Raw genomic sequence first — 22,002 nt, forward strand, 5'->3', positions numbered from 1 at the left:
CAGACTGTGAGCCCGCTTCTAGACTGTGAGCCCCCTGTTGGGTAGGGACCGTCTCTATATGTTGCTAACTTGTACTTTCCAAGCACTTAGTACAGTGCTCTGCACACAGTAAGCGCTCAATAAATGCGATTGAATGAATGAATGAATAATACTCCTCTCCTCATAATCCTACTCTGGCATCTTTTGTTTCTTTGAAGCAAAATAAACCACCTCACAATCATCTCCAGGACTCTCCACCAACTCTCCCCACTTTACCTACCTATTATCTTCAGTTACTAGTTTCCATCTTGCTCATTTCATTACTCACCAGATAACATTTTAGCTGTATCTTACACTCTACCCCTCCACCTAGGTACAATCACTCTCCCTCTTCCCCTAACTTGAACTCCCTCACTACCTCACCAAATCATTCATTCATTCATTCGAAGTTATTGAGCGCTTACTGTGTGCAGACCACTGCAATAGGCGCTTGGGAGAGTACAATATAAAAATAAACAGACGTATTCCCTGCCCACAGCGAGCTTACAGGGTAGGGGGATGGGGGCAGAAAGATAAAATACAAATAAATAAATTACAGATTTGTTTGTAAGTACTGTGGGGATGGAAAAGGAAAGAGCAAAGAGAGCAAGCCAAGGCAATGCAGACAGGAGTGGGAGAAGAGGAAAGTGGGGCTCAGTATGGAAGGCCACTTGGAGGAAATGTGCCTTCAATAAGATTTGGAAGAAGGGGAGAATAGGTGTCTGTCAGATTTGAGGAGAGAGGGCATTACAGCCTAGAGGCAGGATATGGGTTATGGGTTGGGGGTGAGATAGGCAAGATCGAGTCACAGTGAAAAAGCTAGCAGTAGAGGTGAGAAGTGTGCAGGCTGGGTTGTAGGAGGAAAGTAGGGGAGTGAGGTAGGAGGGAGCAAGGTGTTGGAGTGCTGTAAAGCCAATGGTGAGGAGTTTTTGTATGATGCAGAGGTGGATGGGCAACAACTGGAGATTTTTGAGGAGCAAGGTGACATAACCTGAACATCTTTGTAAAAAAAATGACCCAGGCAGCAAAGTGAAGTATGTACTGGAGTGGGGAGAGTCGAGAGGCTGGGAGGTGAGCAAGAAGGCTGATACAGTAATCTAGGTGGGATAGGATGAGTGATTGTATTTATGTGGTAGTAGTGTAGATGGAGAGGAAATAGAGGGATTTAGATACGTTGTGAAGGTGGAGTCGACAGGATTTAGTGATGGATAGAATATGTGGGTTGAATGAGAGAGAAGACTCAAGGATAACATCAGCATCCTTCCCATCTAACAACCCTGTAATCTTGACTCCGATGTCTCATTCACCCCACATATCCAATCCATCACCAAATCCTGCCAGTCTCACCTTCACAACATCGCCAAGATCTGCCCTTTCTCTCCATCCAAACTGCTACCACGTTAGTATAATCATAAATCCTATCCCGACTGGATTACTGCATCAGCCTCCTTTCTGACCTCCCAACCTCTTGCCTCTCCCCACTTCAGTCCATAATTCACTCTGCTGCCTAGATAATCTTTCTACAGAACGTTCTGGGTGTGTCACCCCCTCCTCAAAAATCTCCAGTGGTTGTCTATCAACCTCCATATGAAACAAAGACTCCTCACTATTGGCTTCAAAACTCTTCATCCCATTGCCCCTTCTTACCTTACCTCCCTTCTCTCCCTAAACATCCAGCCCACACACTCCACTCCTCTGGTGTTAACCTTCTCACTGTGCCTTGCTCTCGCCTGTCCCACCGTCCACCTTTGGCACACATCCTACCTCTGTCTTGTAACACCTTTCTCCTCAAATCTGCCAAACAATAACTCTTCACCCCTTCAAAGTGCTACTGAAGGTTCACCTCCTGCAAGAGGCCTTCCCAGACTAAGCCCCCCTTTTCCCCAGCTCCCGCTCCCTTCTGCATCACCTCAACTCACTCTCTTTGCTCTTGCCCCCCTCCCTGCCCCACAGCATTTATGTATAAATGTATATATCTATAATTCCATATATTTATACTGATGTGTGTTTACTTGTTTGGATGTGTGTATATATCAACAATTCTATTTATTTATTTTGATGTCTGCTTAATAATTTTGATGTCTATCTCCCCCTAATAGACCGTAAGACTAATGTGGGCAGGTATTGTCTCCCTTTACTGCTGAATTGTGCTTTCCAGGTGCTTAGTACAGTGCTCTGTACACAGTAAGTGCTCAATAAATGTGATTGAATGAATGAATGAATAAAGGATGGTGCCGTCATCTACAGTGTTGGAAAAGTTAGGGGGAGGACAGGGTTTAGGTGGAAAGATAAAGAGTTCTGTTTTGGACATGTTTTGTTTGACGTGGTGGGTGGACATCCAAGTGGAGATGAAGGCAGGAGGAGTTGCGAGACTGGAGAGAGGGAGAGAGATCAGGGTTGGAGATGTAGATGTGGATATCATCTACATAGAGGTTGTAGTTGAAGCCGTGGAAGTGAATGAGTTCACCAAGGGAGTGGGTGTAGATGGAGAATAAAAGGGGACCCGGAACAGAACCTTGAGGAACTCCCAGGAGAAGACTGTGAAGGAGACTGAAAATGAACTGCCAGAGAGATAATAGGAGAACCAGGACAAGACAGAGTAAGTGAAGCCAAGGTTCGATAGCGTTTCCAGCAGAAGAGGGTGGTCAACAGTGTTGAAAGCCACTGAGAGGGAAAGGAGGATTAGGATGGAGTAGAGGCCATTGGATTTGACAAGATGAAGATCATTGGTGATCTTTGAGAAGAGGTTTCTGTGGCATGAAAGGGACAGAAGCCAGATTGGAGGGGGTCGAGACGCGAATTGGAAGAGCAAAATTTGAGACAGTGGGTGTAGACAATTACTGATACAGTAATCCAGTCGGGATAGGATGAGTGATTGTACTAACGTGGTAGCGGTTTGGATGAGAATGTTGTGCAGGTGAGACCGGCAAGGTTTGGTGACGGACACAGCCTGTTGAAGGTGATAGATCCGCTGAACTGTTCCTGGTCCACTGTAGGTAACAATGACAGAACACATGCACTGGTGGTGGCCAACAGTCCGGTGAGGTTGAAAGAATCCCTTCCTCCTCAAATCCGACAGAGAATTGCTCTCCCCACATCTCCTCCAACAGACCTTCCCAGAATATGCCTCCCTTTCCTCATCTCCTACTCCCTTCTGCATCTCCCTGACTTCTTCCCTTTGTTCTTCTCTCCTCCCAGCCCCAAAGCACTAATGCACATATCTGTAATTTATTTATTTGTATTGTTCTCTGTCTCCCTACCTCTAGACTGTAAGCAAGTTGTAGGCCAGGATGTGTCTGTTTATTGCTGTACTGAACTATCCCAGTAACTTAGTATGGTGTTCTGCACACCATTAGTGCTCAAGAAATATGAATGAATGAATGACAGAACCCTTAGACTGTGATATCTCACAGCCTGGAGATGGGGACAGAATCCCTGGACTGATGGCGGCCCCCAGCCTGATGACTGTGAAAATATTCCTGTACTGGTGGTGGTTCACAGTCTGGTGAAGGTGAAAGATGAAAGATCCCCTAGACTGTTTCTGGCCCACAGTATGGTGAAGGTGACAGAAAATTTCTACTGGTGGTGACCCACAGCCCGGTAATAGTATACCAGAACTCCTGGACTCTTGCTTGCCCACAGCCTGGTGAATGAGGCAGAACCCTTGGAATGATGGTGGCCGACAGCACTGGGAAAAGTGAAAGAATCCCTGGATTGATGGGGGCCTACAGCGTTTCCCATTACAGTAGGGTTATGTTCTCAATCGTTTTATTGTGATACATAGAAACTCCTCGAGTAAGTCTGATCTGTATGGTAGCAGAGAGCAAAAATAGCAGTCAAGGTTCAAGGAAGATCACTTTTCACCTCTGAGAGAGGAAAACATCATAAAAGTCATGGATTAGTAGTTGGCATGTCTGTTGAATTATGGTCAGAATATTGTGGTTTTAGTATTACGGTAGGATTGCCCATCCTTACAGGAATCAGGTGCAAGAAACCAGCTATGCACGTGCAAAATCACTAAAGAATGGGAGTTAGTTCAATAAAACTTCACGTTTTCCTTCTTTTGGTTTTTTTTTTGCTCAGTTTGCTTGTTGGTTTGTTTTTTTAATGTATTTGTTAGGCACTTACTGTATGCCCGGCACTGTACTAAGTGCTGAGGCAGGTACAAGCTAATTAGGTTGGACACAGTCCGTTTCAAACATGGGGCTCTCAGTCTTGAGTCATCTACACTCGCTGCCTCAAATTCCTCTCCTCCAACTCTCTCCTCGACTCACTCCAATCTGGCTTCTGCCCCCTCATGATACTGAAACTGCCTTCTCAAAGGTCACCACTGACCGCCTTCTTGAGAAATCCAACGGCTCCTATTCCATCCTAATGCTCCTCAACCTCTCAGCTGCCTTTGACACTGTGGACCATCCCCTTCTCCTCAACATGTTAGCCAACCTTGACTTTTTTGGCTATGTCCTCTCCTGGTTCTTCCCTTATCTCTATGGCTGTTCATTCTCACTCTCCTTTGTAGGCTCTTCGTGGGCTCTTACCTTCCATTCCCTAACTGTAGGGGTTCCTCAAGGTTCAGTTCTTGGTCCCCTTCTATTCTCCATCTACACTCATTCCCTTGAAGAGCACATTCTCTCCCAAGGCTTCAACTATCATCTCTATGATGACACCCAAATCTGTATCTCCTCCCCTGTTGTCCTTCCCTTTCTCCAGGCTCTCATCTCCTCTTGCTTTCAGGGCATCTCTACTTGGATGTCCTCCCACCACCTAAGACTCGATATGCCCAAGGCAGAGCTGCTTATCTTCCCTCCCAAACCCTGCCCTCTCCCAAACATTTCTGTCACTGAGGATGGCACAACCATCCTTCCTGTCTCACAAGTCCTCAACCTTGGTGTCATCCTTGACTCAGCTTTCTCATTCACCCCACATATTCAATCTGTCACCAAATCCTGTTGGTCTCACATCCATGATATCCCCAAGATCAGCCCTTTGCTCTCCAACCCCATTAGTACAGTCTCTCATCCTATCCTGACTGGATTACTGGATCAGCCTCCTTTCTGACCTCCCAACATCCTGCCTCTCTCCACCTCTGTTCATACTTCACTCTGCTGCCGGATTATCTTTCTACAGAAGCGTTCAGGTCACGCCCCCTCTTCAAAAATCTCCAGTGGTTGCCTTATCCACCTCCATATCAAACAGAAACTCCTCATTATTGGCTACAAAGCTCTCCATCACCATGTCCTTTCCTACTTCACCTCTCTTATCTCCTTCTACATCCAGTCTGCACACTCCACTCCTTGGTGCTAACCTTCTCACTGTTCCTCAGTCTTGCTTGTCTCGCTTTTGACCCTTGGTCCACATGCTACCTCTGGCCTGGTACACCCTCCCTCCTCAAATCTGACAGACAATCACACTTCCCCCCTTCAAAGTGCTACTGAAGGCACAACTCCTCCAAGAGGATTTCCCAGACTAAGCCCCGCGTTTTGTCAGCTCCTCCTCCCTTCCACATCACCATGACTCATTCTCTTGACTCTTGCCCCCCCCCACCCGACAACTCTTATGCATCCATGTATATATCTATAATTATATTTATTTATACTGATGCCTGTTTACTTGTATTGATATCTGTTCCCCTCCCACTCTGCCCTCCCCTAAGATGTGAGCCCATTGTGGGCAGGGACTTTCTCTATCGCTGTATTGTAATTTCCAGGTTCTTAGTACAATCAATCAATCGTATTTATTGAGCGCTTACTGTGTGCAGAGCACTGTACTAAGCGCTTGGGAAGTAAAAGTTCGCAACATATACACAAGTACACAAGTACACAAGTACAGTGCTCTGCACGCAGTAAGTGTTCAATTAAAAAACATTAATTGAATGAAAGTGTATTGTTACAGTGGGAAATGTCACTAAAATCATGTGAGGTTAAAATAGAAAGGGGTAAGATCTATAAAGGGAATAGATATATTTACAATGGCTACAAGGAGAGAAAATAAAACAACCAGCTTGGGCATCTTCAAGGCTCCAGGAAAAAATGACTTTAGAGGTGAATGAGAACCTAAAACTCAGTACTTGAAAACTGGTGGAAGCAGAAGGAGTTATGCCAGGACTTTTGGAGAAGACAAAGTGTTTAAAGAATATTAGTTATTATTGGCTTATTTCTTTGTGAAGCAGTGTGGATTAGTGGAAAGAGCCCGGACTTGGGAGTCAGAGGTCACAGGTTCTAATCCTGGTTCCACCACTGGTCAGCTGTGTGACCTTGAGCAAGTCACTTAGCTTCTCTGGGCCTCAGTTCCCTCATCTGTAAAATGGGGATGAAGACCATGACCCTCACGTGGGACAACCTGATTAACTTGTATCTACTCCAGCGCTTAGAACAGTGCTTGGCACATAGTAAGCGCTTAACAAATACCACCATTATTATTATTATTATTATGTGAAAACCCACAGCACAGTGGAGTGAAATAGAAGAGACAGGCTCGGGGCTGAGACGAAAGAAGGAAACAGAGATAAAGTTGGGGAAGGAAGAAGGTGAAGAGGAAGCAAGAAAGGTCGAGAAACCTCCTTTCATCTCACTTACTCCCCTAACTCCGTGCTGTTCTGATACTACAAATCACAGCCCTGGATTACCACTTCCTTCGCTCCTGAGAACAAGCTGCAGAGTGCTGCTGATGGAAATCCAGCTATCAGGCTGACCTCGTTCATCTTCACTTCATTCCTGCCTGCTTTAACTCTTCCTTCTCATTCCCAGCAACATTATTTCCTCTTTATTGACTCCCTTGCTCATTGCCCTAAGCAATCATTTCAAACGTTTAACTCCACCAACAAAACCCTTGTTCCTCTCTGTGCTCCTCTCAACCAATATTTCGCCCATGATGACCTGGCCCCATGCTATACTGAGAAAATTGATATGTTCAAGCATGATCTCCCTAAAACCTTCCCTGCTCCTCTCCAGTCCCTCCCTAGCTCCTCTGACTCCCTTGACTCCCTCATTTTCCCCGGAAGAATCTCAGGACAAGATCTTACTCTGCCTCTCAAAATCTGTCCCACCATCTGAACCTCCAACCCTATCACTTCACATGTTATAAAAACACTTGCCCTCACTTCTTCCATCCCTAACCTCATATTCAACCATTCACTCTCCAATGGCTTCTTTCGGACTGTTTTCAAACATGTTCATGACTCCCCAGGCCTACAAATCCCTCCTTTGACCCCACAATTGCCCACAGTTATTTCCCCATCTCCCTCTTTCCATTACGTTCCAAAATCCTTGACCGAATTGTGTACACCTGCTACCTCCATTTCATCTCCTCCAATTCATTCATTCATTCATTCATTCAATCAATCACATTTATTGAGCTCTTACTGTGTGCAGAGCGCTGTACTAAGCTCTTGGGAAGTATATGTTGACAACATATAGAGACAGTCCCTACCCAACAGAGGGCTCACAGTCTAGAATTCTTCCCTTGACCCCCTCCAATCTGGCTTCCACACACTTCACTCCACAGAAACTGCCCTCTCAAAGAAGGAGTCATCTCCTTCTTGCCAAATTAAATAGCACCTATTCCATCCTAATCCTTCTTAACGTCTCAGTTGCCTTCATTGCTGTGGACCACCACCTTCTCCTGGAAACAGTACCCAGCCTTGGCTTCACTGATGCTGTCTACTCCTGGTATTCCTCCTTTTCCTCTAGCTGCCCCCCTGCCTTTCTTCTCTGCCTTTCTTCTCTGCCTTCCACCTCTGAACTTGTGGGGAACAGCAGGGCCAAGTAAACAAGGAACCGAGAGGAGAGCTGTGGCCAAAAGGCTGGTCTCTGTTATCACAGCCTTGTACAGGCAAGAGTTACTTGTTATCGGCCCTACAGCCTTGCATAGACGGGTGTTATTTGTTACTGATTTTGAAGGTTACAGAATTGCTGTGTTAGTTATAAACACAGGAACATGGAAAAATTAAGAATGTGACTGAAAGATATAAAAGTCTTGCTGCTTAACCCAATAAACGATTTCGTGCTTACCCTAGCCTGAGTCCGTGCCTTCATACACCACAAATGGCGCCCGAATCAGGAATACAGATCTGAACTTATGATCCGGTGGTGTACCCGCGGCTGGACGGAGGATATGAATTCATAAAAAATTCGGCCGACTACCAGGACATCACCATTCGCAGGACGGACAGGTGAGCAGCCGTGGAAGAATTGACAGCATGGGGCAATCAGCCACGAGAGAGCAGAAGTTGCAGCTTCAGATTTTGCAACGTATTTTAAAGGAGCAAGGGTTTAAGGTGCAACCCATACCACTGGTCCAGTTATTAGTATGGATTCGGGATCATTGTACATGGTTCCCTGAAGGTGGTTCTTATGATCTTACCTTATGGCAAAAGGTGGGCCAGGAGCTACAGACTCGTGAAAGCTTGTCCCAGCCCCTACCCAAAGGGGTACTGATTACATGGAAAATTGTTTTTACGGCGCTGCGGGCGCTACATCCCGCTGAGCGTATGTTGCAGGAGGCACCGACGACGCGCGACTTGGGGGCAGGGAGTGATCAGGAGGACCCCCTGTCCTTTGAAGTTTTGCCTCCAACAGAAGAATTGGAGCCGGTGCACACTGCTGTTCCGGATCCCGAGGACTTGTATCGGGACCAGGATCATAGTGACTCTGGCGATCCTTCTGACTCTGGGACTGCAGACCGGGAGGAGGGATCTGATTTATACCCGCTTTTGGCCCCTCTTACAACGACGGCTGCTGCCGCACCCACAGCAAAGGACCTTTTGCAGACCCAGCGCCTGCAGATGGTATCTCGTTCGTCGATCGTTCACCCTCCCTCCCTTGCTCCCCCTTTGTCTGCTGTGCCGCCGTATGTATATGCTGTGCCTGCTACGGCGCAGTCTGCCTATACCGGAGCCCTTTCGGGCTGCCGGCAGGAGGCATTGCGCCGAGGGGATGTACAGCTACTGCAAGCGATGCCGGTGGTGTATCTTCCCGGGCGGCCGGCTCAGTATGACTCTCTCCCTTATGAGTTGATTAAGGAGTTGCGGAAAAGTGTTCGCGATTGTGGGTTACAGTCGTCCTATACAGTGAATCTAATAGTGGCTGTCTCTGAATCGTATGTGATGACACCCCATGTCTGGCGCACTTTGCTGCATTTGTTGCTTAGCCGGACATAGTACTCTTTGTGGGACTCTGAGTATCGGGAAGCTGTTGCCCTGCAAGTTGTGGATAATCTTGCTAACAATATTAATCTTGGGGGGTGGATGAGTTAGTAGGGCAAGGGCAGTTTGCCACGCCCCAAGTACAGGTTCAATTAAACCGGGTGGCCTTTACCCAGGATGCCTCCTTAACCATGCAAGGCGGTAGTCGTATGGAAAGGTGCCTCAGACGCTTGGGAATGGGACGTCTTCCAGGTACAGGCATCAACCCAAATTGTGGAATTGGCCGCCACTGTGTGCACCTTTGAATTATTTGCATCTGAACCTCTGAATCTGATAGTAGACTCTGCGTACGTCTCGGGTATAGTCCAATGCCTGGAAGGGGCCCTTATTAAGTAAGTGGAGAATCGCCTCTTATTCCAATTGCTTTTGCGATTATCACACCTGATAACACGAAGGTCTCACCCGTATTTTGTCGTCCATATTAGATCACATACGGCACTGCCTGGCCCGCTGACCGAGGACAATGCTGTAGCAGATGCTTTAACAATGCATGTAGTACGGCCAAATCTGTTAACACAGGCCTGGTTTTCACACGAGTTTTTCCACCAGAATGCGCGGTCTCTGCGCAAACAATTTTCGCTGACTATTCAACAAGCACGGGATATTGTTCGTGCTTGTCCTGACTGTCAGCAGCTGTCCTCAGTACCTGTTCCTGCGGGGATAAATCCCCGCGGCCTTCGATCCAATGACATTTGGCAATCCGATGTCACTCATGTGGCCGAATTTGGTAGACTGCGTTATGTTCATGTTACTGTTGATTCCTTCTCGCATCTTGTTGTGGCCACCGCCCATGCAGGTGAAAAGGCTCGTGATGTGGTTCGACATTTGTTGCACGCTTTCGCCGTCATGGGGTTCCCGGTTACTGTTAAAACTGATAATGGCCCCTCCTATGTCTCTCGTAGGGTACAACTCTTTCTCCAGGATTGGGGGGTGCGTCATGTTACTGGTATCCCTTACTCCCCTACTGGGCTAGCTATTGTGGAACGGATGCACCACATGCTTAAAGTTTTGTTGTTTAAACAAAAGAGGGGGAATCCCACGGGAACGACTCCCCAGGAACGGTTATACAAGGCTACATATGTTTTAAATTTTCTAACCTTGTCTGATTTGTCCCTTACGGCAGCACAGCACCACTTCGGACGAGGCACTACATGGCCCGAACGGCCCCGTGTGTAATACAGACCTCTTGGGTCGGAACAGTGGCAAGTACCTGTACCTCTAATCACCTGGGGCCGTGGGTATGCCTGTGTTTCTCTGCCTTCCTGCCCCTACTGGCTGCTGGCGCGTTGTGTCAAGCCCTTCAAGACAAGGATACCACAATCTGCGGAGGGCCACCAGGATGGTGAAGACGCGGGCGGTGCCCCCTGATGCGGGGCTCAACACGGTCAGAATGCTTATGATCTGGAGCCTCATGGGGAGTCTTTGCCTGCCTGTCACGGGGAATGGTCTTTACTAGGCACATATTCTTGATCCACCCGTCTTCAAACCTATAACCTGGTGGGATCCTACACCACCTATCGGGAATAATGATACTGAATGGATAGGTGGGGTATGGATGCCCCCGGTGATAGACGGAGGGCCTAATAATACTAGTTTTTTTTTTTGCTATCAACAATACTGAGTTTGTAACTGACCTTCCACCCCTTTGTCTGACAACTAGTAATGACAGCAACATCGGCTGTATTCCGGTGTCGCCTCAGCAACACCTGATAGTGAGGGACAAACGTGGAACAAAGAATTACACTTTAATAAGCATCCCAGGTGTGTCTGGATCATCATCTCTTCACAACCTGACGGAAGTGGGGATATATACCCCCGACCTGCCCCGCTGTACAGAGGAGCCACTCGCAAACAATGCACAGATAAACTGACAGCCGTGTTGCAGGCTCGGTCTTGATCCTGTTAGCGTCAACAGAACTACGGGAATTATTCTGGACTGGGGCCCTCATGGGGTTCTGTGGGACCCGGCGAGCAACCACTCTGTTGGGTTCGGCATCCATAATCACAGTGTATCCTGGCATGGCGGTGAGTTGGCTGGGCCTCTTTTACAGTTTTATATGCCCACCAACAACACCGCCTCCACATTGCATACAGGAATTTGGCATTTAGGCTTCGCGTTTATTAATCATACCTTATGGAATCTCACCCTGTCTAATCATACTGCTAACGCTACACAGTTATGATTTGCACTTCACATCCCTACATCTTTGCGCTGGCACAAGCGGCTACCATAAGCCACTGCAACCACACTTACTGTATTAACCTGACCAATGTATGGTATGGGAATTGTTTCTCTTCTTTAGATGCACTATGTAACAATCTTACCTTTATATTTCCCTTGCGTTGCTTATTAATGGTATAGTTATAAACAAAGGAGGGGGAGATGTGGGGAACAGCAGGGCCAAGTAAACAAGGAACCGAGAGGAGAGCTGTGGCCAAAAGGCTGGTCTCTGTTATCACAGCCTTTTACAGGCAAGAGTTACTCGTTATCAGCCCTATGGCCTTGCATAGACGAGAGTTATTTGTTACTGGTTTTGAAGGTTACAGAATTGCTGTGTTAGTTATAAACACAGGAACATGGAAAAATACAGAATGTGACTGAAAGATATAAACGTCTTGCTGCTTAACCCAATAAACGATTTCGTGCTTACCCTAGCCGGGGTCCGTGCCTTCATACACCACATGAACTGTGGGAGTTCCTCAAGTCTCAGTCTGTATTACCTTCTATTCTCCATCTACACCCTCTCCCTTGGAGAAATCATTCACTCCCATAGCTTCAACTGCTGTCTCTATATTGATGATTCCCAAATATATCTCTCTAGCTTTGACCTGCAGACTCATATTTCCTCCTGCCTTCAGGACATCTCTACTTGGATGTTTTGCTGACCGCTCAAATTCAACATGTCCAAAATAGAGTCCTCATTTGTCCTCCTCCTGATTTTCCCATCAATCAGTCAATCATAGTTAGTGAGCACTTACAGTGTGCAGCACCCTGTACTAAGTGCTTGGGGTGCAATTGCTGTCTACACTGATGGAAACGTTGGGGGCGTTATAGTCAACACCACCAATCTCACTGTATCACTTGTACTTCCCAAGCGCTTAGTACAGTGCTCTGCACACAGTAAGTGCTCAATAAATGCGATTGATTGATTGTATTCAGAAACCTGTAACCTTCGCATTGTCTTTGATTCATCTCTCATGAAATCCACATATTCAATCTGTCACCAAATTCTGTCAGTTCAGCTGTCCCAACAATGTTAAATTGGCCTTTTCCTCTCCATCCAAAACTGCTATCATACTGATCAAAGCACTTATCCTGTTCTGCATTGATTACTGCATCGGCCTCCTTGCCAACAGTTCTGCCTCCTCACTCTCCCCACTTCAGTTCATACCCATTTTTTCTACAAAGCCATTAAATCCATATCTTCCCACTCCTCTTGGACGTAGAGTGGTTTCCCATCCACCTTCTCATCAAACAGTAACTCTTTACCATCATCTGCTTGAAAATACTCAGTCACCTTGCTCCCTTCTCTCTTACCTCTCTGATTTCCTACTACTACCCAGCCTGCACCCTTCACTTCTCTAATTCATTCATTCATTCATTCAATCGTATTTATAGAGCACATACTATGTGCAGAGCACTCTACTAAGCACTTAGGAGAGTACAATACAACAACAAACAGATATTTTTCATGCCCACAATGAGCTTACAGTCTAGAGCAGGGGACACAGACTTCAAGACAAATAAATAAATTACAGATATGTACATAAGTACTGTTGGGATGGGAAGCAGGAAGGGCAAAGGATGAAGTCCAAGCAATGCGGAAGGGAGTGGGAGTTGAGGAAAGTGGAGGGAGGGCTTAGTCTGGAAGGGTTTCTTGGAGGAAATGTGCCTTCAATAAGGCTTTGAATGGGGGCGGGGGGTGTAATTGTCTGTTAAATTTGAGGAAAGAAGTTGCTCCTGGACAGAGGTAGGATGTGGGCCAGAAGTCGGCTGCGAGATAGGTGAGATAGAGGCTCAGTGAAAAGGTTAGTGGCACCATAGGAACAAAGTGCGCAGTCCGGGTCATAGAAAGAGAGAATCGGGGTGAAGTAGGAGAGGGCAGGATGGTGCTGTGCTTTAAAGCCAATGGTGAAGAGTTTTTGTTTGATGCAGAGTCAGTTGGGCAACCACTGGAGTTTTTCTCTGAGGAGCAGGGTAACAAGTTCCAAACAGTTTTGTAGAAAAGTGATCTGGGCATCAGAGTGAAGCATGGATTGGAGTAGGGAGAGAAAGATGGTTGGAATGTTAGCAAGGAGGTTGAAGCAGTAATCTAAGCAGGATAGGATGAGTGTTAGTTTCCATAGAGAAGAAAGGGCATATTTTAGCTATGTTGTGAAGGTGGGACGGACAGAATTTAGTGATGGATTGAATATGTGTATCTAATGCCAACTTAATCATGTCATTCACTAATTCATTCATTCATTTCTTTTATTCGTTCATTCAATCAATTAATCAATCATAGTTATTGAGCATGTACTGCATGCAGAGCACTATACTAAGCACTTGGGAGAGTACAATATAAGAATAAACAGACATATTCCCTGTCCATAACAAGCTTAAAGTCTGCAGGGGGAGACAGACATTAATGTACATAAATGAATAAGTACATAATCAGTCTCATCTATCTCATTGTCAATCTCTTGCCCACGTGCTGCCTGCGGTCTGGAACTCCTCCCCCCTTCATGTTCAATAGATGATCACTCTCTCCATCTTCAGAGCCTTATTAGGACGTCTCCTTCAAGAGGCCTTCCTTGACTAAGTCCTCATTCTCTCTTCTCCCACTCCCTTCTGGGTCACTTTTGCACTTGGATTTGCACCATTTATTCATCCCACCCTCAGACACATAGATCCTAAGACCTTTTGGTCTGTTAGGTCACTGCGGACAGAGAATGTGTATGTTCATTGTTATATTTTTCTCTTCCAATCACTTAGCCCGGTGCTCTGCACTTGGTAAGCACTCAATAAATATAATTGACTTACCCACAGCGCGTAGGTATACATCCATAATTCATTTATTGATATCAATAACCATCTCTCTTCCTACACTGTAAGCTCCGTGTGGGCAGGGGACTATGCTACCGATTCTGTTCTATTTTACTGTGCAAGCACTTAGTACCAGTATCGGCACACAGGAAGTGCTCAATAAATATAACTGATTGATTGATTGGTTCTGGATTATGCTCCCTTCACTCTGCAGAAATTTCTCTCTCAAAGGTTACCAAGGATCTCCTCGCCGAACGCTTGGTAAAGTGCTCGGCGCACAGTATGCACTCAGTAAATACAATTGAATGAATGACAAATCCAACAACACCTACTCAATTGTAATTCTCCTCAACCTTTCACTTGCCTTCACTTTTATCCTGGAAGAAATACCCAACCATGGTTTCACTGATACTATCCTCTCCTGGTTTTCCTTCTATCTCTCTCCTTGTTTGTCTCTTTCAGAGGCTCCTACTCTGCTTCCCAATCCCTAAATGTGGGAGTCCCTCAAGGCTCAGTTCTGGTCCCCTTCTATTCTCCATCTACACTTACTCCTTTGGAGAACTCATTCACTCCCATGGTTTTAAACAATCATCTCTAGACGAACGATTCCAAATCTCCCTCCCTGCAGCCTTGCATTTCCTCCTGCTTTCAGGTCACCTCTACCAGCCGACACCTCAAACTTAACATATACAAAAGAGAACTCATCTTTCCATCTTTCCCTGTCATCCCTCTGACTTTCCCATCACGGTAGACATCCTCCCTATCTCACAAGCCCATTACCTTGGTGTAATACTTAACTCATCTCTCTCAATCAACACACATATTCAACCTATAATAATAATAATGACATTTGTTAAGTGCTTACTATGTGCGAAGCACCCTTCTAAGTACTGGGGTATACAAGGTGATCAGGTTGCCCCACATGGGGCTCACGGTCTTAATCCCCATTTTACAGATGAGGTAACTGAGGCTCAGAGAAGTGAAGTGACTTGCCCAAAGTCACACAGCTGACAAGTGGCCGAGCTGCGACTAGAACCCATGACCTCTGACTCCCAAGCCCGTATTCTTTCCACTTCACCACACTGCTTCTCATAATCAAGTCCTGTCAGGTCAACCTTCACAACATTGCTGAAACCCGCCCTTCCTCTCCATCCAAACTGCCACCACATTAATCCAAGCACTTCTCCTATCCCTCCTGGATTACTGCATCAGACTCCTTGCTGATCTTCCTCACCCCTGACTCTCCCCTCTCCAATCCATACTTCACTCGGCTGCCTGGATTATTTTTCTACAAAACTGATCAGTCCATGTTTCCTCACTCCTCAACAACTTCTATTCATTCATTCATTCCATCATATTTATTGAGCACTTACTGTGTGCAGATCACTGTACTAAGTGCTTGAGAAGTACAAGTTGGCAACATATAGAGATGGTTCCTACCCAACAATGGGCTCACATTCTAGAAAGGGGAGACAGACAACAAGACAAAACCGGTGGACAGGTGTCAAGTCTAGTGGTTGCCCTCTGAATCAAACAAACTCCATGCCATAGATTTTAAAGCACTCGATCAAGTTTCCCCTCCTACCTCACCTCACTGATTTACTACTATAATCCAGGCTGCACATTTTGCTCCTCTGATGCTGACCTACTCTCTATATTTCAATCTCGCCTATATTGCTGTTGACATTCTGCTTCTGGCCTGAAATGCTCTCCCACTACAATACCCAACAGACTATTACTTTCCCCACTTTCTATACCTTATTAAAAGCACACCTCCTCCAAGAGGCCTTCCCTGCGTAAGCCCTCATTGCCTCTCCTCCCACTCCCTTCTGCATCACTCTTCCACTTGGATTTGTACCCCTTATTCACTCTTCCCTCATATCTGTAATGTATTTACCCATCTAGACTGTAAGCTTGTTGTGGCCAGGGAATGTATCTACAGACTATATTATACTGTACTCTGACATGTGTTTAGTACAGTGCTCCACACACAGAAAGTGCTTAATAAATACAATTGCTTGGTTGATTGTATAACTGTCTTTAGTTATAACCAGTCCTCAGACAAACAGGCAATTAATAGTATTCATTGAGCAATTAACATTATGCAGAATACTGTACTCCGCACTTGAGAGAATGCAATACAACAGATTTGGTAGTTACATTCCCTGCCCACAGTGACCTCGCAGTCTAGTTCTCTTCCCCATTCTTCTGATAGTGGAGGAAGCCACTCCTCCACAGCCACCCTCATAAAGACATTTTTGAAAGTTGCAAAAACAGAGGAAGACCCAAAGGGAACAGGCAATTGGAGCAAGTCTGAGATTCATTCAACTGTATTTACTCAATATTTATTGTGTGCAGAGCACTGAACTAAGTGCCTGGGAGAGTAAAATACAACAATAAACAAACACATTCCCTACTCTGAAAGAGCTTACAGTCTAGCGGTTGTGTGAGAGAATCCAGGAATTGCCAGAACTGAGGGGGATGGATTAAGACGTACAGGGTGAAAATGTCTCTGGGGCAAATTCAATGAAGTGGTCATCTGAGCTGTAATCGTGTATCAAAGAACTGATTTTCACTTTTCTGCCTTGGAACATCCTGTTTTACTTCCTGGATAGGCTGGCCCAGGTTGCTGCTGGGGGAACAATGACCAAGCCTAATTCAAGCAGATGGCTGCCAAACAGTAAGGGCAGCCAGGGGAGAATATATTACATAGTGTTTTCATGTCCACTTTGATAGAAGATAGCAGTTAGTGAAAAAATCGCCAAGCAGGAATGGGACTGGAATTATAATAATATCCGGGTTTACATGAGTGTCTATCTCCCTGACCTTTCTCCACACCTCATAGCTTGTTCCTGTCATTGTGTCAGTGTTAACTTTCTGGACTCTGAATCCAGAACGTTTAGTGGTACTTTTGTTTTACCTCCTAAAACTTTGGTCTACATGGGTACTGGGCATAAAATAGGAAACTACCGCTCCCCAAAAGCTCCCATTTTTCTGAGACAGGCCAGTAGAAAGAGAAAAAAGGAGAGAAAAGCAACCTAAGGGAGGTGACTTATGCACTGCTTACTGCCCCCAGATCTCCTTGTCCCTTTTCATTCTAGATTCACCCTTCAATCCCTCATTCCCTACCTTGGTGAGAACACAATAACAAACAGTGTAAACCCCAAAATTCAAAGTTAACACAACTATGGGTTAGCACACCCAGGACACAGAAAGTCAGAAAGCAGCATGGCTTTGTGGAAAGAGCAACGGCTTGGGAGTCAGAGGACCTGGATTCCAATCCTGGATCTGCCACTTGTCTGCTTTGTGACCTTGGACAGGTCTCTTAACTTCTCTGAGCTTCAATTACTTCATCCATAAAATGGGAATTAAATCCTACTCCCTCCTACTTGGACTGTGAGCCCCAAGTGGTTTAGGGACTATGTTCAACCTGATTATGTTGTTTATATCCCAGCACGTAGTACAATGCTTGGCACATAGTAAGTGCTTAACAAGTACCATTGAAAAAATGAAAAAAAAAAGGAAACACTTCTTTACCCAACACCCAAAAGTTGGTTTACACGTGTAATTCATTATCTCCAGAAGTACTGATAATAATCTTACTGATTACACCAAGGGTATAGCGTGAACCCTTAATCAATATATTATTTCGGTTAGTTTTAATTAAGATAATGACAGTAATGATTATTATGGCATGACTAAACACTTACTCTGTGCTAAGCATTTGGATAGAAGTAAGGTTATGAGAATGGAAGTAGACAGTAAATATTCATATTCCTTCCCTATCTGAAGAACCTTCCTCTTTCAAACTCTTCTTTTCTCCACTACCTCTTTCCTCTTCTTTCTTTTCATTCATTCATTCATTCTTTCAATTGTATTTACTGTTGTGAAGAGCAATGTACTAAGCACTTGGGAAAGTACAATACAACAATAAGCAGACACATTCCTTGTCCACACAAGCTTACAGTCCAGAGTGGGGGAGACAGACACTAATATAAATAATTAAATTACAGCTATGTACATAACTGTTGTGGGGCTGCTAAGGGTTGCTTAGTCAGGGAAGGCTTCTTGGAGGAGCTGTGCCCTTAATAAAGCTTTGAAGTGGGGGAGTGATTCTCCGTCAGATTTGAGGGGGGACAGCATTCCAGGCATGAGCCAGGACGTTAGTGAGGAGTCAATGGTGAGATAGAGCCCCCATTCCTCTCCCCCTCCCCATCCCACCCATCCTACCTCCTTCCCCTCCCCACAACACCTGTATATATGTTTGCACAGATTTATTACTCTATTTTACAAGTACATATTTACTATTCTATTCATTTTATTTTGTTAATATGCTTTGTTTCGTTGTCTGTTGTCTGTCTCCCCCTTCTAGACTGTGAGCCTGCTGTTGGGTAGGGACCGTCTGTATAGGTTGCCAACTTGAACTTTCCAAGCGCTTAGTACAGTGCTCTGCACACAGTAAGCGCTCAATAAATACGATTGAATGAATGAATGAATAGATGAAATCGAGGTACAGTGAGAAAGTTGGCATTAGAGGAGAGACGTCTGAGGGTTGGGTTGTAGAAGGAGAGCAGCAAGGTGAGGTAGGATCAGGTTAGGTGGTGGAGTGCTTTGAAGCCAATGGTGAGGAGTTTTTGTTTGTTTCAGAGGTAGATAAGCAACCACTGGAATTTTTTGAGGAATGGTAAAACTTTTCTCGAGTCTTTTTATAGAAAAATGATCTATGGAGCAGAGTGAAGTATGGTGTAGAGTGCAGAGAGATGCGTGCTTAGAGTTCAGAAAGGAAAAGAATGCAGTAATCCAGGCAGGAGAGAGTGACTGATTGTATTAACGTGGTAGCAGTTTGGACAGAGAGGAAAGGGAGGACTTTGGTGATGTTATGATGGTAGAACTGACAGTAATTAGTGATGGGGTGACCCAGGGGGTGACGCAGCACTCCTCAATGTGGGATAGACTATGGTTTGGAAAGGCAAATTAAAGATGAATTATTCAACCCTCTTCATCTTCCTCTTTCTCTGTTTCTCTCCCTCACGTGTAGTTTGTAGTTAATTTTTAAGCATGTTCACATCAAATTTTTGGTCCTTCTTGTAACACAAAGAATCTCTTGGCTGATGAGCAGGGCATTTAGAAGAGAACACTTATCCTCAGTGTTCAACATACCTCAACATACCTGAGGTATGTCCTCAGGTCCTCAGGTATAGCTCAGGTACAGTCCTCAACATACCTGAGCTATGACCTGAGCTATGTTTCTTGGTACAGAGAATGCACTGAGTCGAGTGGAGTATCACTGCAGTGGTGCAACTGCATGACCCCTTTCCTTCCCTCCTTGCTTCCATGTGCAAGACTGGATGGTGAGGAGCAACAGAGGTTCAGAAATGTGGCAGAGAGAACTTTGGGTAAGAGGAGAGCATCAGAAATGAGGCAGAGAGGACTGTAGGGAGCAGGAGGGCTTCAGAAACGTGACTACTCAGTGGACTCTGAGGTATGAGCCAAGGCAGAGAGAGACACTTCATATGTGAAGATCAGTCACAAAGGGAAAGCATAAATGTAAGTAATATATATTATTATATGCATATATATATAATTTATATGTACATAATAGTAAAATGTCAAGACTATAATAACAGTAAAAACATGATGTATGTAATCTACTAACAATTTTAAGTTTACAGGTATCTCAAATTGTCATGCTACAAGTATTTCGAATATAAAATCCATGCAGATAAATTCTCCAGAGTATGAAGTTTTCAAATTTTCAACTATGGCCACTCTGTTGGCCCATGGACTGAGCACACCCATGTTGGCTGCCTGCCCGCTTACCCTCTGAAACCGGACCTTTAAGGCAGTGAGTCTCTGACCAGATGAGGGCATTGCTGAGTCTTTCCATCCTGCAGGTTCCTGCCGGCCACTCTCACCCTGGGCTTCCGGGAAAGAGAGCAGACAGCATTCCAGGCACCCTATGCAAGAGGCATGTGGTAATAGGGGATTCTCTTGTCCAGAATGTTCTTATTGTCCTGTCACTGTGAATAATCAGGAGTGGACTAATGACAGGGAAGGTGAATGACCAAACCAGCTGACTGTTCATCAGCTGAGGAAAATTTCCTTTCGTGTTTAGTAAAACATTCATCATGGTTGTCTGACGTCCATAAAGCAGGACATAGAGGGTCACCAAGGCAATGACACACTTGGCTGCTCTGACTTCAGGCAAGCCTTGGGTAAGTGAGTGGGCCCATGATGCGTTGGACCCATCTGTGGTGTCTGTGCAAGACAAATACCAGATAGCCACTGGCCACACTCATGAGCCCCACAAATAGCAAATCCCAGACAGAAGACATAATGGCATTTATTAGGACAATTTCTATACTGTCAGTATTTACTGAACAATATTTAAGATCATATGTGATTGGACTACTGGTGTTCCGAGATCCTACTGTGCACATTGGCATATCAGCATTTAACAGCATATTAATGATACAGAGGAGGAGGCAGGAGGGAAGGATGCACTTAGGTAATTTCACTTTGAGCTTTGCCCACTGGCTATTGCTGGGACTGATGGTGACGGTCTGGTAGACACTCAGGAGGCAGGTGGTGCAGATGGAAATGACCCTGGACACTCGGAAAATGTACATAATGATTTTATATAGAGCATCATCCGAGAAATTCTCAGTTCCTAAACTGACATGATGTTTGGGATTCCCCAGCTGAGAAAAATTATGATGTTGGCCAAGGACAAGTTGCTGTGGATCAAATCTGGGGAGCTTTACTTGTGGTTTGCGGACAGCATGCAGACATAGAGCACGAGGAGAAATGTGTTTATTGGGAACCTTGGGAACCCAATGCAGATCTGTAACAGAATCATAATTCCAAAGGAGAGCTCACCTCCATCCATTCCTGTGAAATATCAGGCAGGTCCAGAGAAGGTATCCTGCTGGGACAGAAACACAGATTGGGAAACATTTCATTTGTATTCATAGATGCATGTCTGTCTTCACATGAACTTGATAAGAGCTAAAAATCAGAAGTTTTTTTAATCACGCATTCTGCCAGCTCCTAGAAATCGTGTCATAGTTACCATCAATTTTACTCAGTTCCACCAATTGTTACTATTATCATTATTAAGTGCCATCAAGTCATTTCCAGTTGATAGCGATTCCATGGATATACTTTCTACAGAACCTCCTGTCCTCTACCATAACCTGCAACCTTTCTAACGGTTCTTCCGTTATTGTTATTATGGTCTTTATCCATCTACCTGCTGGTCTGCCTCTTCCTCGTTTTCCCTGGACTTTTCCTAGCAATAGTTTCTTCTCCAGAGAATCAGTTCTCCTGATTATGTGTCCAAAATATGCTAATCTACGTCGAGTTAATTGGCCTTTCAAAGACTACTATAGTTGAATTTGCTTTAAAATCCATTTGTTTGCTCTTTGGGCAGTCCATGGTATTCACAAAAGCTTTCTATCACCAATTTCAAAAGAATCGGTGGTCTTTCTATATTGTTTTTTCACTGTCCAGCTTTCAGATCCCTATATTGTCACTGGAAACACCATAGAGGTGACAATTTGTATTTTTGTCGCAACTGTTACATCAGCACATTTCATGACTTTTTCGAGGCTATTCATAGCAACTTTTCCTAACATTAATCTTTGGCATATTTCTTGGCTACCAGTTCCTTTATTAATGATTATCTGTCCCAGAAGAGAAAAGTTGTTAACTATTTCTGTTGCCGTCTGCCTCCACACGTCCGGCGCAGTGGGGA

The 22,002-nt window shown here is 45.0% G+C and overlaps 1 pseudogene; it reads right to left on the bottom strand.

The window, feature by feature from the left end:
• Positions 1-20,157: 20,157 nt before the first annotated feature.
• LOC119922849 lies at positions 20,158-21,105 on the bottom strand (annotated as a pseudogene).
• Positions 21,106-22,002: the final 897 nt, after the last annotated feature.

Source organism: Tachyglossus aculeatus, unplaced genomic scaffold (assembly GCF_015852505.1).
Source record: "Tachyglossus aculeatus isolate mTacAcu1 unplaced genomic scaffold, mTacAcu1.pri scaffold_127_arrow_ctg1, whole genome shotgun sequence".
NCBI lineage: Eukaryota > Metazoa > Chordata > Mammalia > Monotremata > Tachyglossidae > Tachyglossus > Tachyglossus aculeatus.